The sequence below is a fragment of the Hylaeus anthracinus genome, unplaced genomic scaffold (genome assembly GCF_026225885.1).
Source record: "Hylaeus anthracinus isolate JK02 unplaced genomic scaffold, UHH_iyHylAnth1.0_haploid 11994, whole genome shotgun sequence".
NCBI lineage: Eukaryota > Metazoa > Arthropoda > Insecta > Hymenoptera > Colletidae > Hylaeus > Hylaeus anthracinus.
This window is the reverse complement of record NW_026534341.1, coordinates 13,892,350-13,908,607: the sequence shown is the minus strand read 5'-3', so window position 1 is coordinate 13,908,607 and position 16,258 is coordinate 13,892,350. Positions and strand designations below refer to the sequence as shown.

Sequence of the window (16,258 nt, the reverse complement as noted above, 5' to 3'; positions counted from 1 at the left end):
ACAGATCAGCAATATTTTTATCTGGTCATTCACAGTCCCTTTTTAAAATCGAATTTCACTCGTCTAATCGTAAGCAACCAATAAAATTCGCGATTGGTGGTTTACATTTATTAAACATTTCGTATGGAAACGGACACATGAGTCGAAGAGAGGAAGAATTTAGTAATGGTGGCTCTTATCAAAATATGTATCAACGATACTCGTAGGTTTCTGAAAAAAAAAAACAAGTGAAACCCCTGTCCCATTTTTTAATCCGGCCAGAACAGTGTTTTAAAATCTATCTATTACCAGGTAGCGAATTAGAATCATTAGACAGTTATTAACAGTTTGGTAAAGGCTTTTAGTTTTTTTTATTATAGTTTTCGGAAACGATAATGCAATCATTATTGTATTTACGAGAACACAATAAAATTGCTGACGAATAATGGTAATGTTTGTAACAAACCTGAAATTTTCAAACGTACATCATAATGTCAATAAATGTTATTAAAACAATTTATTAAAATGTTACTGAATGAGACTTTCTGTTTTCTGTTACATTTACCTACACTGTTTTATTCCATGAGAATGATATAAATATGAAATATTAAATTACGCGCCTTATTGTATTACAGATTACTTACAATTAGTGGCATGCTGGGCTGTCACCTACTGAAAGAATACATAATATTTTACTGTTCCTGTTTCGTTTTTCGTGCGTGTGCTACGTGCGATATATGTAAAACTTGTCTCTTTAATTTGCTCATGTATTCTTTCATAGTTATAAATTTTTGTTTCTTATCGACATTGTAATTTGATTTCTTTTAAATTTATGTATATATACAATTTAATAAGAAGAATTTGTGAACTGACAATTTATTGATTCGAGATCCAACCACGTTTTCCTAACCTCAAAAATGAACTTTAAATGAAATCAATTATTTAAAGTTTGTAAATGATATTGTTCATATTTTACAAGCTGTTCCACTTTTTTATAGTACATTGTAGGTCAATAATACTAGCCAGAATTCTGTATTATAAGGTAAAGTGTAATCAAAGCATTTACGGTAAATGATTTGTCTTAAATGCCATGTTATTCTAAATAAGGACAAAATTAGCATTTTTAAAACAGATTTCTTGAACGAGTGAAATAAATTTACGAACCAAGGAGTGAAGATATTTTCAAAATGTTCCAAAAGTATCGATAAATTCGATTTTTAAAACGACTCGATAAGAATAATAAATCATTCTGTAGTGAAATGAGAATTTGTTGGTGTCTGTTTTCCTTCAGCGTTACGAATTCTCTCGTTCGGTGAAGTTATTCGGGGCCCTGTCGATGGAAATGCGGTGGGAGGTCCGTGGATTCGTCTGGCGTTGTTCATGCGTTTCACGGGCCCCTCATTTATTTCGGCCAAACCAATGAGCAAATCACGTCACGGCCTGTTATATGCGAGCTCGCCGTGGAAATGACGTCGCAGCTTTTTGGCAATTCCCAAGGAACTACGCGGAATATCACTTCCTTCCTTCGTAGGACATGAAGGGGCACGAGAATGATGTACATTTTTCAAAAATTACGTAACGTAAAATACCCAGTACTCGAACACCCCAAGACTGGACAATTTCTTGATCAATTTTGTTGTACTAGTATTGTATTTGAAAATTTTTCCCGTAAGTATAAATAATAATTGCATTTAAACATTCATTAATGCTTTTGCAAGTGACAGCTATAGATATTTTTAACTCTGAAAATAAAATTATAATAATTTTTTCAATATAAATGATCTCAGGTCCATAATTGAAAGCTTTTATAGTTTTCAGCATTTTTTACAAGATTTTTAAACTAAATATAGTTTTTTTTTTCATTTTACACGGATTTTGAATACCATAAGACGTTTCTCAAATTTTACTCTAGGAAACATATTTCTTTCACACGAATTTTTGAGCATGCTTATCAAAGCATAGTAACTTTACATTACCCTCGTTTTGTAGGGTCTGGAGTAGAAAGAATGATCGAAAAGAAATCAGAAGTCGGCAGTTTGTATATACAGGGTGTCCCAGCATCGGTGGTACAACCGAGGTAGGGGTGATTCCACATAAAAAAAACAAATCGAAAATAAAGAATAAAATTTGTTCATTTGAAGTTTTGTTCTCGAGAAAATCGGTTTTGAATATTCAGCGAGTACGCGTACACGTGACTATTGTTTAGATGGATGGATCCCGATACAAATCATATGTATGTTTATACACATGACACTTATAAGAAGTACTTATATCATTAGTATCAAGATGATGTGCCGTATTACTCATTTCTGTCTACGGATTTAGAGTGAATTTAAAGTCTGTAGTCGAGATCCATCTATCTAGGGCCTCGATTCTAGGCGATAGTTAAGTGTACCCGTACTCGCTTAATATTCAAAATCGATTTTCTCGAAACCGAAACCTCGAATGAAAAAATTTTATTCCTTACTTTCGATTTGTTTTTTCATGTAGAATGGCTCCTTCTCGGTTGCACTACCGATGCTGGGTATACCGACCCTGTCTAATATATGCAAGGAAATCGAACCTTTCCGTGGGAACGTCGAGACAGAGATACAGGATACACTTTGATTGAAATTCGTCACCCATTTTTTGGATATTTCCACACGGATCACAGCAGAGAGCCACAAATCACGAGTTTACAGAAACTTCGGAGTTTCCCTCGGAAGGAATATTTTAGCTTGTAGAGAAAGGGGTCGCCTACCCTCGATATCCAAGGGTGGAAAGTGAAAGTTGGCCACGGTTTATCTTAACCAAGGAAACATCTCTCACTGAAACAAAAGATCAATTTTACGACATTTTAAATGAACATATGCTTTTCTGTATTAACTGAAACTTAATAAATTACATGTATCATCCAATTTATAATACACGAACGCTCGGTTCCTTACAATACTGTGTAAATTGAAATCATGGATTTTTGTATGAAAACAAATCTAAATTGAATTTAAAAAAATACGGGTTATTTAATTAAATTTAATTATTTCAACGTAAAATATAAATTAAGTATAAATGAAAAACAAAAAAATGTTAGTCCATTCATGAAATAACGAATTTATAAAGTTATATCGTTTTATAAGATATTTAATTGTTTCATATTTGGTACGACCGATTTCATATCGGTATATTTCAGTTTGTTTATAAAAGCGTTGTTTGTTTGTTTGGAGTATCTTTTGATTTACTGCTCCTTGCTTGACGTGTTACATTGATATAGTAAAAACGAGTCTGCTTGTATGTTTCTCGTTTTCAAATAAATACCATTCAGGTAATTAATATAAAGTGTACAGATTATTTATAAAGTTAAATAAGATTATAAACTTAAATAAGATACTCAATGTATCATTTGACCTTTGCGGCTGTAATGCTGGCTAAATCTCGAAGTATCCTCTATTTTATAATTTTTGATATAACTTCTTTTTTCACTTATTCTCTTCTTTAACATCAAAATTAAGTAAATTATAAAAATATTACAAAAAACTGTAATTATTTATCACTTGCCACTAAGTATAAAGTTTTAAAAATGTCCGATTAAAAAAAGTACGACGATTCGCACCTTTTTACTACTTAACAGACGAAAGATACAAATAAAAATCTGACAAAATATGTGTGGAGCATACATTCTTGTTCTTGACAGTTTTTATTTCTAGAAATCTGTTATTAAAAGCGAAAACGTATTAATAAAGTATTGTGTAAATCGGATATTAGATGTATTGTAAACGGATTCAATATGAGCAAGCATTGGATCGCTCGCTTTAGTAACGTAGGGAACTATGTGATTATAAATATTTATAGAATAAAAAGATTGTCGTCAAAATGTAGACTAATTTATTCTACCTTATTTATTTCTACGTTATGTATTTCTTATACTATAAGCAACGCACATGGCACTCTCTAACTCTCACTCTCTCCTAGATTGCTCTTTCTCCATTGTCCTTACATCTACACAACGTATACAAATACATGTATTTCACGTGTCTCGATCCACACAATACAAATGCACTTACATACCCAATTTCAAAACATAAATACCCGCATATATTCAATATGTTCTTCAGTCTTTTCAAACAGAATTAACAAGCATCTGATTAATTTGAATGTCATGCTTTAGTGTGTATCTCGCGGGTAGGTCGATAACGATAGAATGTAACAAATCTCTTTGGCTACTTGTTCCTCAATTTCATAAAAATAAAATTTATCTAATTTTTCATTTTCCGTGTTCTTAATTTTCCAAAGGCCATATTTCCCATTATCTCGAAATTTTCAAAATTGATAATGCTTCAACTGCGTGAAATTTTTAGTTGATTAAGTTGTAATATCTCGACTTAGAACGTAATTTATTTCCTAGTGTTAGAATATGTTACAAATTCTCAGTATACTGCTGGGGATAATATAGAGCATTGCTTCTCATCGTGAGCAATATCATCCCCAGGTGGGCGATTAACACCTCGAAATGGGTGATTATTCTGACTATCTGCTTCTGCGGGGCGATGGTCACTTTATGTAGGCGCATCATAAGTAACAAATATATTATCTAATACATTTCAATTGATATGTATAAAAACTAAAGTTTTAATTATGGCATTTCCAACTTCACATTTTTTTGACAGGACTTCAGTACTATTTTCCAAATATTAACTAACAAGTAGCAAAGAAGTAGCCTAACATTTGCAAACATCACCAACCTCAATATTCTCATGAAAGCTTTAAATTAGATGTAATTTATAGTTTCTATGTTACGTTAAAATCGTAGTAAATATTTTATTCTTTTAATTGTTAAGTGAAAATGACAAGTAATAAATATTATTTTACTTTCGTTGCTTTCACATTTCTTTACTTACGTTTTACTAACGCCTAACTTAAACCAAACGTACATTTTTGAGGCCATTATTATAAAATTTTAAGCTTTAAAAAATTAAGGGGGGTGTTCGAAAATTCGAACATCATGAAATCATCTGTCATTATATGTGGAAGGTTCCATCTCGATCGGTTAACTACTTGCCGAGTTACATCAAAGAATAGGAATTTTGCAATAACAATAGTTATATACAATAAAACAATTCATAATTTTTTGCAAATGTGATCATCGCGAAAACCTGTCCGGTGGCAAAATGTAAGGGGTTTCATCGATATCAGGTCAAACATACTTGAAATAGTATTCTTTTCGCGATAAAAGTGATATAAACTGGTAAAATATAAAACAAGGCCAACAATTTTTTAATGGGTCAAAGTGGCAGTGATACTCTACCAGATGCAAGTTTCAATTCGATTGGTCCATCCGTCTCGGAGTAAGAAGCAGTACAAAATTTTTTGATTTATTAAAAAAAAAAGGGTAAAAAATCGCAAAATGTCTTGATAAGGGGACCAAGTGAGAGACATGTTCTACAAGATGCAAAAGGTTGCACTCTGAATGGTCCAGCTATCTCGGCGTAATCGGCAACCAGACATAACAAAAATTACATATCGAATTGAGTAATCTGCTCCTTTTCGAAGTCGATTAAAACATTAAATGTATCAAGAATGAAGGCTTACCTAAGAAGGGCAACAACACTTTTAAACACAAATACCTCCTTATTTGAATTGCTATTGCAATCTTGTATCTTGCAATTATGTTTCAAGTTCGAGGAGAGAAAAAATGCGAATTTTTTCGGATGGCAGTTATTTCGTGAGATTCGACGTGGAACGACGGCGCGGCGCGGCTCAGCGCCGCGCTCGAAAACAAACTTGTATAATGGTAAACCGAAGAACAAATGTCAGAGTTATCTCGATTCCCGGTACAACCGTGGGCGGTTTTGAAATCGATGCGCCTGAACGATCATTTCGAGGACTGATCATCGCGTTAAATCCTGATTCGCCCGGAGGCACGGGGGAGTAATCAGAGCGGTGGAGCAGTTAAATGGCATCGCAACCGCGACCGAATTGTTAGCACGTGGAACATGCAAACGGCCACGTTGCTACGGGTCACGAAATCCGTTTGCAAGAGTCTGCGAGTCTGGTATTACGCACATTTTCGTGGACGCTGTCGCGTGCGCGCGCGCCATCCAAACCGGACTGCAATTTATCTCCCTGCGTTGTAGAGCTGTCCGAGACTCGGAAAAACCAAGCAGAGATTTTCTCGACTCCTATATTCAAGCCCAGCCGAGTACTCTAGTACCTTCAGTACCTTCAGATACTCGGTACCTTCAAATAATTCGAATGCAATTCACTAGTTCAATTTCTTTCTAACCTTATGATATTACCGAGATACTCCAATGTATTAAAATTAAATTAGCTTCCTCCTTCCGAACAAAAAATATGACCTTAAATTATTGCTATCATTATATCTACTTTACACATCATATACATTACTACTATTCAATATTCCCGAACTCCACCATTAGTTATCACAATCCTACTCAGGCAGTATTTCAATGGAGAAAGTATATACGTTAGCAGTATTCAATATTGCCGCTCCCCCTCCCCCCCACAAAGAAAAATTATTGTCATCATTATATCCGCTATGGACATCGTATACCTTAAGACTCTTCAATATTGCCACTCCCGTCAAATACTATCTCAAACCTTCTCAGACAGTATTTTCATAGAGGGAGTATATACATTAGCAGTAATCAATATCGTCACCTCCAGCATCCCCACAATTAAAATGCTCCAAACCTACTCAGACAGTATTTCTGTGTAGATAGTATATACATTAATTGTATGCAATATTGGCCCCCCCCCCCCATCGCCAAAACAAATACATCAAACCCTCTCAGACAGTATTTCCACGTTGTAATGTATACATATATACATTATTACGCATCCGAAGAGGTTATTTAATATAATTTAATGTAAAGGAAATAGAAATTGAATCTATTATTTAATATAAAGGAAATAGAAATTATTTCATACTTTTGAGTGCAGAAGTAATATTTTTCGAAGTCCATTATATTTTTTTTCCGAAAATTATTTTATCTTTAAGACAACAATAACAAGATCAGACAACTGCGAGATCTCAAAAAAAGGTCCTTCAAGTTTTTAACATTTGTTTTTGAAACTAAACGTCTTACGAAAAATTTATAAATAAAAACTACATCTCCTAGAATTTCCAGCAAAAATCTTCATGCAATCAACGGGTTAGATACCTCTCCTGTACAGACTTAAAGGGTTAAATCCATTCAGGATTTTCAAAAAATTGATTTGTTTTTGCATTTTCTTAAAGTATGATATTTTGAAAATATTTCTTGCAAATTTCAAGTTATTCCGATGAATAGTTTTCGAGATATCCTAAAATTACTGTAAGGCTCTCTGACTTTCGATAGGAGGTAATTGACAACAGCTACTACATACATACTGTCCGGTTTCGACCGACGTACTTGTGAACCTTGCAATCTATTGTAATGTATTTATAACGGATTAGACTATTTTCTTTTGTGTTTATTAGAAATAATTTATAGAATTGGCTACGGAAATCAGTAAACGTAATTAAAAACGACACATCAGAAACGCTTTATTCCGTGTATACAGACTAATAAAGACTGACTATGTTTAGTTTCTGTTGGGTCTCGCGCTTTCAAATTTTTACGCCAAGCGGTAAATATATCTTACTTAGCTTTAATGACATTTGCACGTTTTGTACATTTTGAACACGCAAGTAGCGGGCCTTACAGCCCCCTAAAATTTAAGAAATTAGAATTGCAACATGAACGGAACACTATCGGTATATCTTTGGTAATTGAACTGAGAAGTCAACTTAGCCGACACTTCTGCATTTATAAAATATTATTTTGAAAAATTTATGATGTCTTCTGCTAAAGGTTCAAGAACACTTCGGAGTTCACAAGGTGTTCTTAAATCGGGTATTTTTAAAGGAAAAGTGTTTTCAATCCGCAAAGAGCGGAATGTGACGATAGTGTTGAAAGTACATCATTTAAAAAATTCAAACGAAACATGGAAGACAATAGTATTGAATTTAGAATTATTAACTTTATTTCGAAATTGTACAAATTGCTGCATATATTGCTGCATGTATATTTAGCGAGACTACACATGCATTACTAAATTATTATTATTATTATTATTATTATTATTATTATTATTATTGTTATTATTAATTATAGTAATTATTATTAATGCACTCAGTGTAAATAGTCGATCTAATGACCATCGTTACGCTCAAAAAATTGATTTTGAGCAAGTCAAAGTGACAGCCAAACGAGCTAATATGAACACTCGGGAAGGCAGAATGCTTCGTAGACAGCATCAAATCGATGTTTTAGAAGCTTCTCCAGAATTAGACGACTCAGTGTAAGTGATTAAATAACTAGTGTTTCTTAACATAAACCAAGTGTAAAACTTTAAACCTGTTTTTCTCGAAACTATGTTTTCACAATCGGTGACCACAGTAATTAAAAATCCACTTGGTAAACACTAAGTATAAAAAAAACTAGTACTTGCTCGTTCGATTTTTCGTTTTAATGAAAACTCGAATTTTTAAAAACATGCTCATTTATCCTTAAAAATGCATAAATAAACGAACAGAGGCTGCCATTTTGTTAATTTAAAAAAAAAGAAAAAGCTACGATTGAGTACTAGATTAACTATCAAACTAATGATTTTTTTTCAAAAATCAAAAGCAAAACACTACATATGGAACAGGGCACATCGAATATGGCAATAACTTTGTTAACAATAAATATTTTGTTTTAAATTTTTATCGAATAAAGCTAAAACATTGTATAATAACTTAGTATTATTTGTTTTATAAAATATATTAAACTACTGTAAAGAAAAATTAAGAAGCAGAATTAACATCTAAGTTAAGTTTAACTTACCGACAAGTACTAACAGTTTGCGTTAATTTCCGGACGTCAACGTCACACTTATAATTCATGAGTTTCTTAGCTGTTCAGTTTCATCAGTCCTTTGCTCCTTTGTTCCGTTTCCCCGACATTCAAAATATAAAATTTCTCGTAGCAACGTCGAAAAACCACTTCCCCTTCTTAACCATGTAATTTCACCGGTTAACCCGATCAATTTCCCCTCATCAAACGTGACCAAACAGGGTGGGATGTTTGGTAAGAACATCAAACAGCGCCGACGCGCCGGTCGAATGCAGGCCGAACATTAACAACTATTTTTACTGACGGTGTACAGAGAGCATTCCAAAATACAGTCGGTGCTGTTTGCATCCGTGGAGATGTGTTCCGGGGCCGCATTGATAACGGTTTAACGTAGAGGAATGGAGTCGGACCAATGAGGGATCGAAGGGGAGAGGCAAGCAAGCACGTGGTTTGCAAGCTTTGTAAACGATAGCCAGCCAATCAATCGGCATCGTCAAATTATAGCAGCCGATCTGATTAGATTTCCAGTTGTTGGCGCTATTTGATGCTAGTCGACTTGGGTGGTTGCGTCTAATTATTCTCGCATGCACACTCGTGGAATCCGGGGTTACGTACTCTCATGCAATTAAATCAATCGTGCAGTTCTGCTTGGGGTGTACTCGACGCTGTGATCTCAGCCACTATGGTTCTAGAAAATATTCATTTGTAAAAACTTTGTGATTCTTCTGTTCGCGCAACTACAAGAAAATTACCCTCGCTAGGGTACAGATTAGGAATGTGAGGTGGCAACTGTAACGATTTTTGTTTGTTCTTGGTTATAACATCTTTACTAAAGTAACAGGCGAAAATAACTATTATAACCAACGGAAAAAGCATGTATACAAAAAATGTTACTTTCATTCACGAGAAACATTTCTAAAGGAATATTTAACCTTTGTAACAAGGCGACAAATAAATATATTTCATCATCGTATTCACATTTTCGCGAAGGTTACCGAAATCGGCGAACTGTTAAGATGCTCTATCTGAGGGTACAGTTTCATTAGAATCTGAGATTGTCAGTCGGAGGTGTTCCATATTAATCGCAGATCTCGTAAAGGCTGACTGATAAGAGTGCGGTGGCACCTCCTGTCCTCGTCACTAGAGGGACACCGCGCGTTTCTCATATGTTCTTGGTCTTCCCTACATTCATACATGTACTGTCGCTGGAAGGGATCTTGTGAGGTCGTAAACCGAAACAGCAGTTATTGCTTTATTGGCACAGGTAACTGATCCCTAGGACGACAGGGATGTCGCGACTCTAAGGATACATGCCCACGTTGCACCTTGGGGCCTCAAGACTAAATATGTTTCGTTACGAGTACCTGAGGCTTTTCCAAACTGGAAATACCAAAAACTCTTGACGATGATTGGTTGAAACAAAAAAGTTTTACGGTAATCGATTCATCCATTATAGAATTATGTGCGAACATACATAAGAAGAATAAAGTTATTGAAATATGAACCTCCTAATTCTGATGTCGTAAGGTTCTGAACGAAAAGTCTAGATCTATCCTTGTTTAAAAAGGTGTCGAATTATTAATTGCGGTTGACTTAAGTTGTAAAGATCGATTTTCGACCGATTTTACGACCTCACAAGATCCCTATCAGCAAGTATACAGGGTGATCCGCTCGCTAGTAGACACAATTGACAACCACAACAATAGCCGACCGTCATTGTAGACTTTATGACGATGACCCTCGCAGCGAAAGCGACTGTATGGGTGAAAATGGGTGTGCTGAGCAGAAACGTCATCGAAACACACATTTTCACCTATGCAACCGCTTTCGCTGCGGAGGTCACCGTCATAAAGTTTACAATAACGGTCGGCTATTGTGGTTGTCCATTGTGTCTACTAGCGAGCCAATCATCCTGTATACGACATTCCCGACCGACCTCCAAACATCCCAACGTCTTAGGCACGGGTCTGCAGGTAGCCTTACTGCCAAGTCCACTAGCAGGCCCGACTCATTGAGTCATTGATCATGAACATTTCCTTCTTTTCTCCCCTCTCTTGCTCTTCCTTCATAGAACCGCACCTAATAGCATTTATGGTTAGCCAACGGTTTCCAATATTTGGGAATCAGTTGGGATATAGTTAGTGCTTTTGCCTACAAATGCCCAAATAAGGGCCTACGTTAAAAGAATTATGACAATTTTCCTACAAATACCCAATGTTGGGCTAACAATTACTATAGTTGATTAATTAACAAGAAACTTGCAACAATAATACTACGTTGGACCAACCAAAGCACGCCAACGCTTGAACGTTGTCCTTAGACGTTGTGGAAATCTTGTTACAAACAAGAACCTGTTGTTATATTCTAAAATGAGTTCTTTCTATTCTTATTCATGAATAATACTCGTGGTTTGTTGAAGTTTTGTTATGTACAGTATATTGAACTTTATTAACTGATTATTCATCAAATTTATCTACTTTAATTTCAGAAAGCAAAAATGAAAACAAATGAAAAGCTTTGTTCCCGGCACAACGACGGGACGAGTCTTTCGACTCGTTTCTTTTCATTTTTAATCGATGTGATGCTGGGCGGGCACCGTTGTCACCAGACAGTTCATTTTTGTTATCCATTGCTTTATTGTATGTTACGCATTGACATTTACAATAAAGCACAAATTACAAATATAATTCGCAACGCGAGTGTTTTATTTTTCGAGTTAAAGGTGAAATGAATGTTTGTTATATGTATATTGTGTGCAGTTGCATGGCGTCTTGCAGTCCGTTTGGTGATCCGTTCTAATGTAAAGCAGGTAAGTAGTAATTTAATATGGAAAGTGAAAAATCCGTTCGTACAGCAGTAATGCGTATTGTTTTATTGCGTTCTATTTAATATACATTTTTAGTTCATGTAAATTTTTGTTCTTAACAACGACGGTTATAAAACAAAAAACTGATCGACGAAGGCGACGGTAGAAAGCGACGAGGCACTAATGCAGTTGAACGCGTGCATTTATCACGATTAGACACGCTTCGTATATAATATTTTTTCTATTTTATTTTTACATAATGTACAAAGTAATTGAATTTGAAGCAACTCAAGGTGGCGACAATGGAAGTGTTGGTGTTGTACGATCGGAGTGGTTTACACGTTTAAAAAAAGAATGCATGTGCCCTCCATATAAATTAATGGCAAAATTTAATAAAGCTTTACAAGGGGGGATAATGCCCGATGAAAATTGGGTATTATCATTCTGAAAGCTATTTTATTGAAGTGTAGTAAAGCTAATTGTCTGCCTACTGTCGGTTTATTGTAGCTAGTCAAGAGTTGGCCCTACGGAAAGAAATTTTCAGTTGACCCTTTATATTGAAAGTAACGTGGGGCCTACATTGGATGTGATCGTTGGCTCAGTTGAAGAAAAGGGCGACAATCCTAACCATTGGCCAACCGATATCACGTCAATGGCTCATCAAAATGCCAACAATAATTGCTACTAGAGGCCACCACAAGAGAAGTACGCGAACTATAACTCAAGTTTTCGAATAAAACTTATTGTTAGCAGAGACGAAGATTGTCATCGAAGTAGTGTAATCTCGTGAAAATTAAAGGCGATTTCGGCTGCTAGACGTTGTTATATTTGTAAGTCTGACAACATTCAAACTTAGCCGCGCGTAACGCTGACGTCTCATGGCTGACAAGCGAGCGCCGGCAGAAAGATGCTCGTTTCCAACATCGCATGGATACGGGGGTAATGACGGAGTAACGATGCTAAATATGTCATAGTTGTGCACGTGATAACGTTATTTAAGATTAGCGTTAATAATTGATTATACCGACAAGTGTTGATTCAGGTATAATTATTAGTATTAGTAGATGATAAATCTCTGTCGTATGAAGCTGTGTATATATTTGCATTTTATAATTACAGTATTGTCGCACTGCAACAACACGTGTCGTCTGGTTTACATAACCTTCTTCCTTTTTAAACAATTTTATAAATTTCTGAATCCGAAACTTATACATTTAAAAGAATTTTTTTGCTTTTCAGTAGATTGACTAACCTGCAGGTTCTGTGCAAGATACGCACTTATGAAATGTAGCTGAATTAATCGCAGCCAAATTCTTTATTTCGAGTATTGATTTACAAGTTCACTAATGTGTAATTAGTAGACTGCGGATCTTTATGCATTTATAATATGTCGAAATATACAAAATATATGCAAGATGTATGCAAGGTATATGTTAAATATAAGTATAAGGAATGTATGTATGGATCTTTAAAATAATTATATAATAACTACTTGGCAGAACTTCTCGTGGTTCTTCAATGTGTTCACCCTTTAAAATCTTACTTATTTTGAATAATATATTAAAGTGTACGTTTCGTTTTAATACTGATTCCATTTTATCTATAACTTTTTCTCTATAATCGCCGGATATAATTTTTAAATTTTCTGTAACTGTAGTTACCAAATCTATAGATTCTGTTAGAGGTAATCCTATTGTTACCAATTTCTTTATAGCCTCAGGTAACATTGAGAAATGGCTCTGAATAAATGTTAAATTTTACTGATTAACTTGGACAATGGAGATTAACTGCGGCATGACTCCGTCTGTTTACACATCACATCATCGACCTTGTTTTGTCTCTCACTGTATGTCAATACAGTACTTACCAAATCGAAATTAGAACACGTTGTCGATCGTAGTTGATCAATCTTTTAGGCACATCTATCTTATTTATTCTGGCGGACCATTAAGTAATCGGATATGCATTTATGCAAAAAATATGCAACATACGCTATATGCAAAATATGCAAAATAAAAAATATATTTTTGGAATCATCTAATTATGACATAAATTTCTGTCCAGGACCCGTTCGTTCGCCTATTTTCTATAAAAATATGGATTTGCATAAAGATCCGCAGTCTAGTAATTAGATTTGTACGCACTCCCATCCTATAGTAAGATGGCCTCCTATGTTTTTCGTTAAGCACGAGTTTTTCTGAACTCGCCTAATTGTCGCATCACTAAGAGAATCAGATCCATCTCGCAACTTCAGTTGCATCAAACGTTACAAGTTAGTCCATCCACATTGAAGCAAACAAAATTCTAAAAAACACAGCAACATCTGGAAACCTAGATCGCCTCTAATTTTCATCAGATTACGTTACTTTGACGACAATCATTATTTCTATTGAGTTTCATTAGACAACTCAAATTACAATTCGCGTACTTCCCTTATGAGATATCTTGCTTCACCTGTATAATGCATTTGGTGCATAATCTCCGTTGCAAATGTGAAATGACCGTTCTCTTTCATGAAAGAATGAGTGAAAAAGGAAAACATGATATGCACAAGAAAATAATCGAGGGTACGATTGGCTGTCTACGAATCCACCTAACTCGAGGATTCAGTCGTCTTTGAAAGGGAGAGATGGCTTCATGAGATGTTACGATTTTTCCAGAGTTCCCGGAAAGCGGTGGGGTACGCACCGAGCATGCACCACGAAGCGGGAAAAGGTGTAAAGCAACTGGAGGTAGACAGATCTCAGCACTTATCGGTCTACGAGATACCCATTAACGAAACTAAAAGCCTCCCCATATATCTCACTCCTCTCTTTCCTCGGCCCGTGCGTCTACTGTGCTGCCCCCCCCCCCCCTCTCGCCCTGCAACCCTCATTTCCCTCGGCGCCTCCATCCTTGAGGTAGACACATCACCGTTCGTTGTTTGTCCAAGGCTTTTGTTTTACTTGCTGATATATATTGGCCCTCTTCCCGTGCGCTTGGGCCAGAAACAGTGGAGAGAGGAGGAGGGGAGGGCTTGGAACGTTTTCCCCCTTCAGCCAGTGGTCGGGGTGCCGTGGATCTTCCACGGCCACTCTTCCGTTCTGCAATCGCAAACCCGTTTCAAGGATTTCGTGGATTTGTTCACGCCGAATGCGATTCGATTTGCGTTGAACGAGTACGTTACTTTATACAAGCCAGCAGACGTAACTGAGACTTATCCCGTAACTCCGCAAGCACTGATTATGAAAGATATCCATCTTGAGGGCCATTCGTGATTTTATAATTACGATACTAAAGAATAATACTAAACCAATCGCTGAAATTCATCTGAAAATTATTTTTTGTTATATAATAAATAATTCATAACAAAGACACATTAGTATTGATAATCGTTTTGTCATAGTTCCATAAAATTTACATTATTTTATAATATTTTAGAATGCACTCTACCTTGAAGAATACTAAAACCCTAGTAGCAATTATTGTTGGCATTTTGATGGGCCATTGACGTGATATCGGTTGGCCAACGGTTAGGATTGTCGCCCTTTTCTTGAAACTGAGCCAACGATCACACCCAATGTAGGCCCCACGTTACTTTCAATATAAAGGGTAAACTGAAAATTTATTTCCGTAGGGCGAACTCTTGACTAGGTACAATAAACCAACAGTAGCCAGACAATTGGCTCTACTACACTTCAATAAAACAAGAGTCGAAAGACTCGCCCCGTCGTTGTGCCGGCAAAAAAGCGTTTCATTTGCTTTCATTTTTGCTTTCTGAAATTAAAGTAGACAAATTTGACGAATAATCGAATAATAAAGTTCAATATACTGTACATAAAACTTCAGTGGGCCAACTATGACCCAACGATAGAAAACCCCAAGTACTATTCATGAATAAGAATAGAAAGAACTCATTTTAGAATATAACAACAGGTTCTTGTTTGTAACAAAATTTCCACAACGTCTAAGGACAACGTTTAAGCGTTGGCGTGCTTTGGTTGGTCTGACGTAGTATTATTGTTGCAAGTTTCTTGTTAATTAACCAACTATAGTAATTGTTAGCCCAACATTGGGTATTTGTAGGAAAATTGTCATAATCCTTTTAACGTAGGCCCTTATTTGCGCATTTGTAGGCAAAAGCATTAACTATATCCCAACTGATTCCCAACTATTGGAAACTGTTGGCCAACCATAAATGCTACTAGGGAACTTCATGGAATAAGATATGCACTGTAGTTTCTTGGACAGATATTTGAAATTTTTATTATACCTTGATATTTTGTCTATAACCCTTTAACTTTAACAATAGGACTAAGATATCTCGTTAAGTAATAATTTGTTATCGCTTTAACCTAATCCTTTTTTACGTAGGATGAAGTAGACGAAAGGAATCAATATGTGTAACAAAAAAATACATTTCCATTAAAAAAATAATACAAGTGTCGATTGCACATGCACCATTGTACTTATAAGAAAACATGAATCTATAAATATGTATAGTACACTTTGAACCATTCGACTTTTCCTTTTGACATTTTCTCTAAATGTACTGATAACGAAGTTATATAGCTTGTTACATTTATTTGATCCACACTGTGGATGAGAAGGAAAATATATTCTTGATAAAATGTATAAA

General features: G+C 35.4%; 1 long non-coding RNA gene across 1 annotated transcript in view; it reads right to left on the bottom strand.

Moving 5' to 3' along the window:
- Nucleotides 1-16,258, bottom strand: part of LOC128888686 (uncharacterized) — a 193,317-nt gene that overhangs the window by 52,866 nt on the left and 124,193 nt on the right. The window lies entirely within an intron of this gene.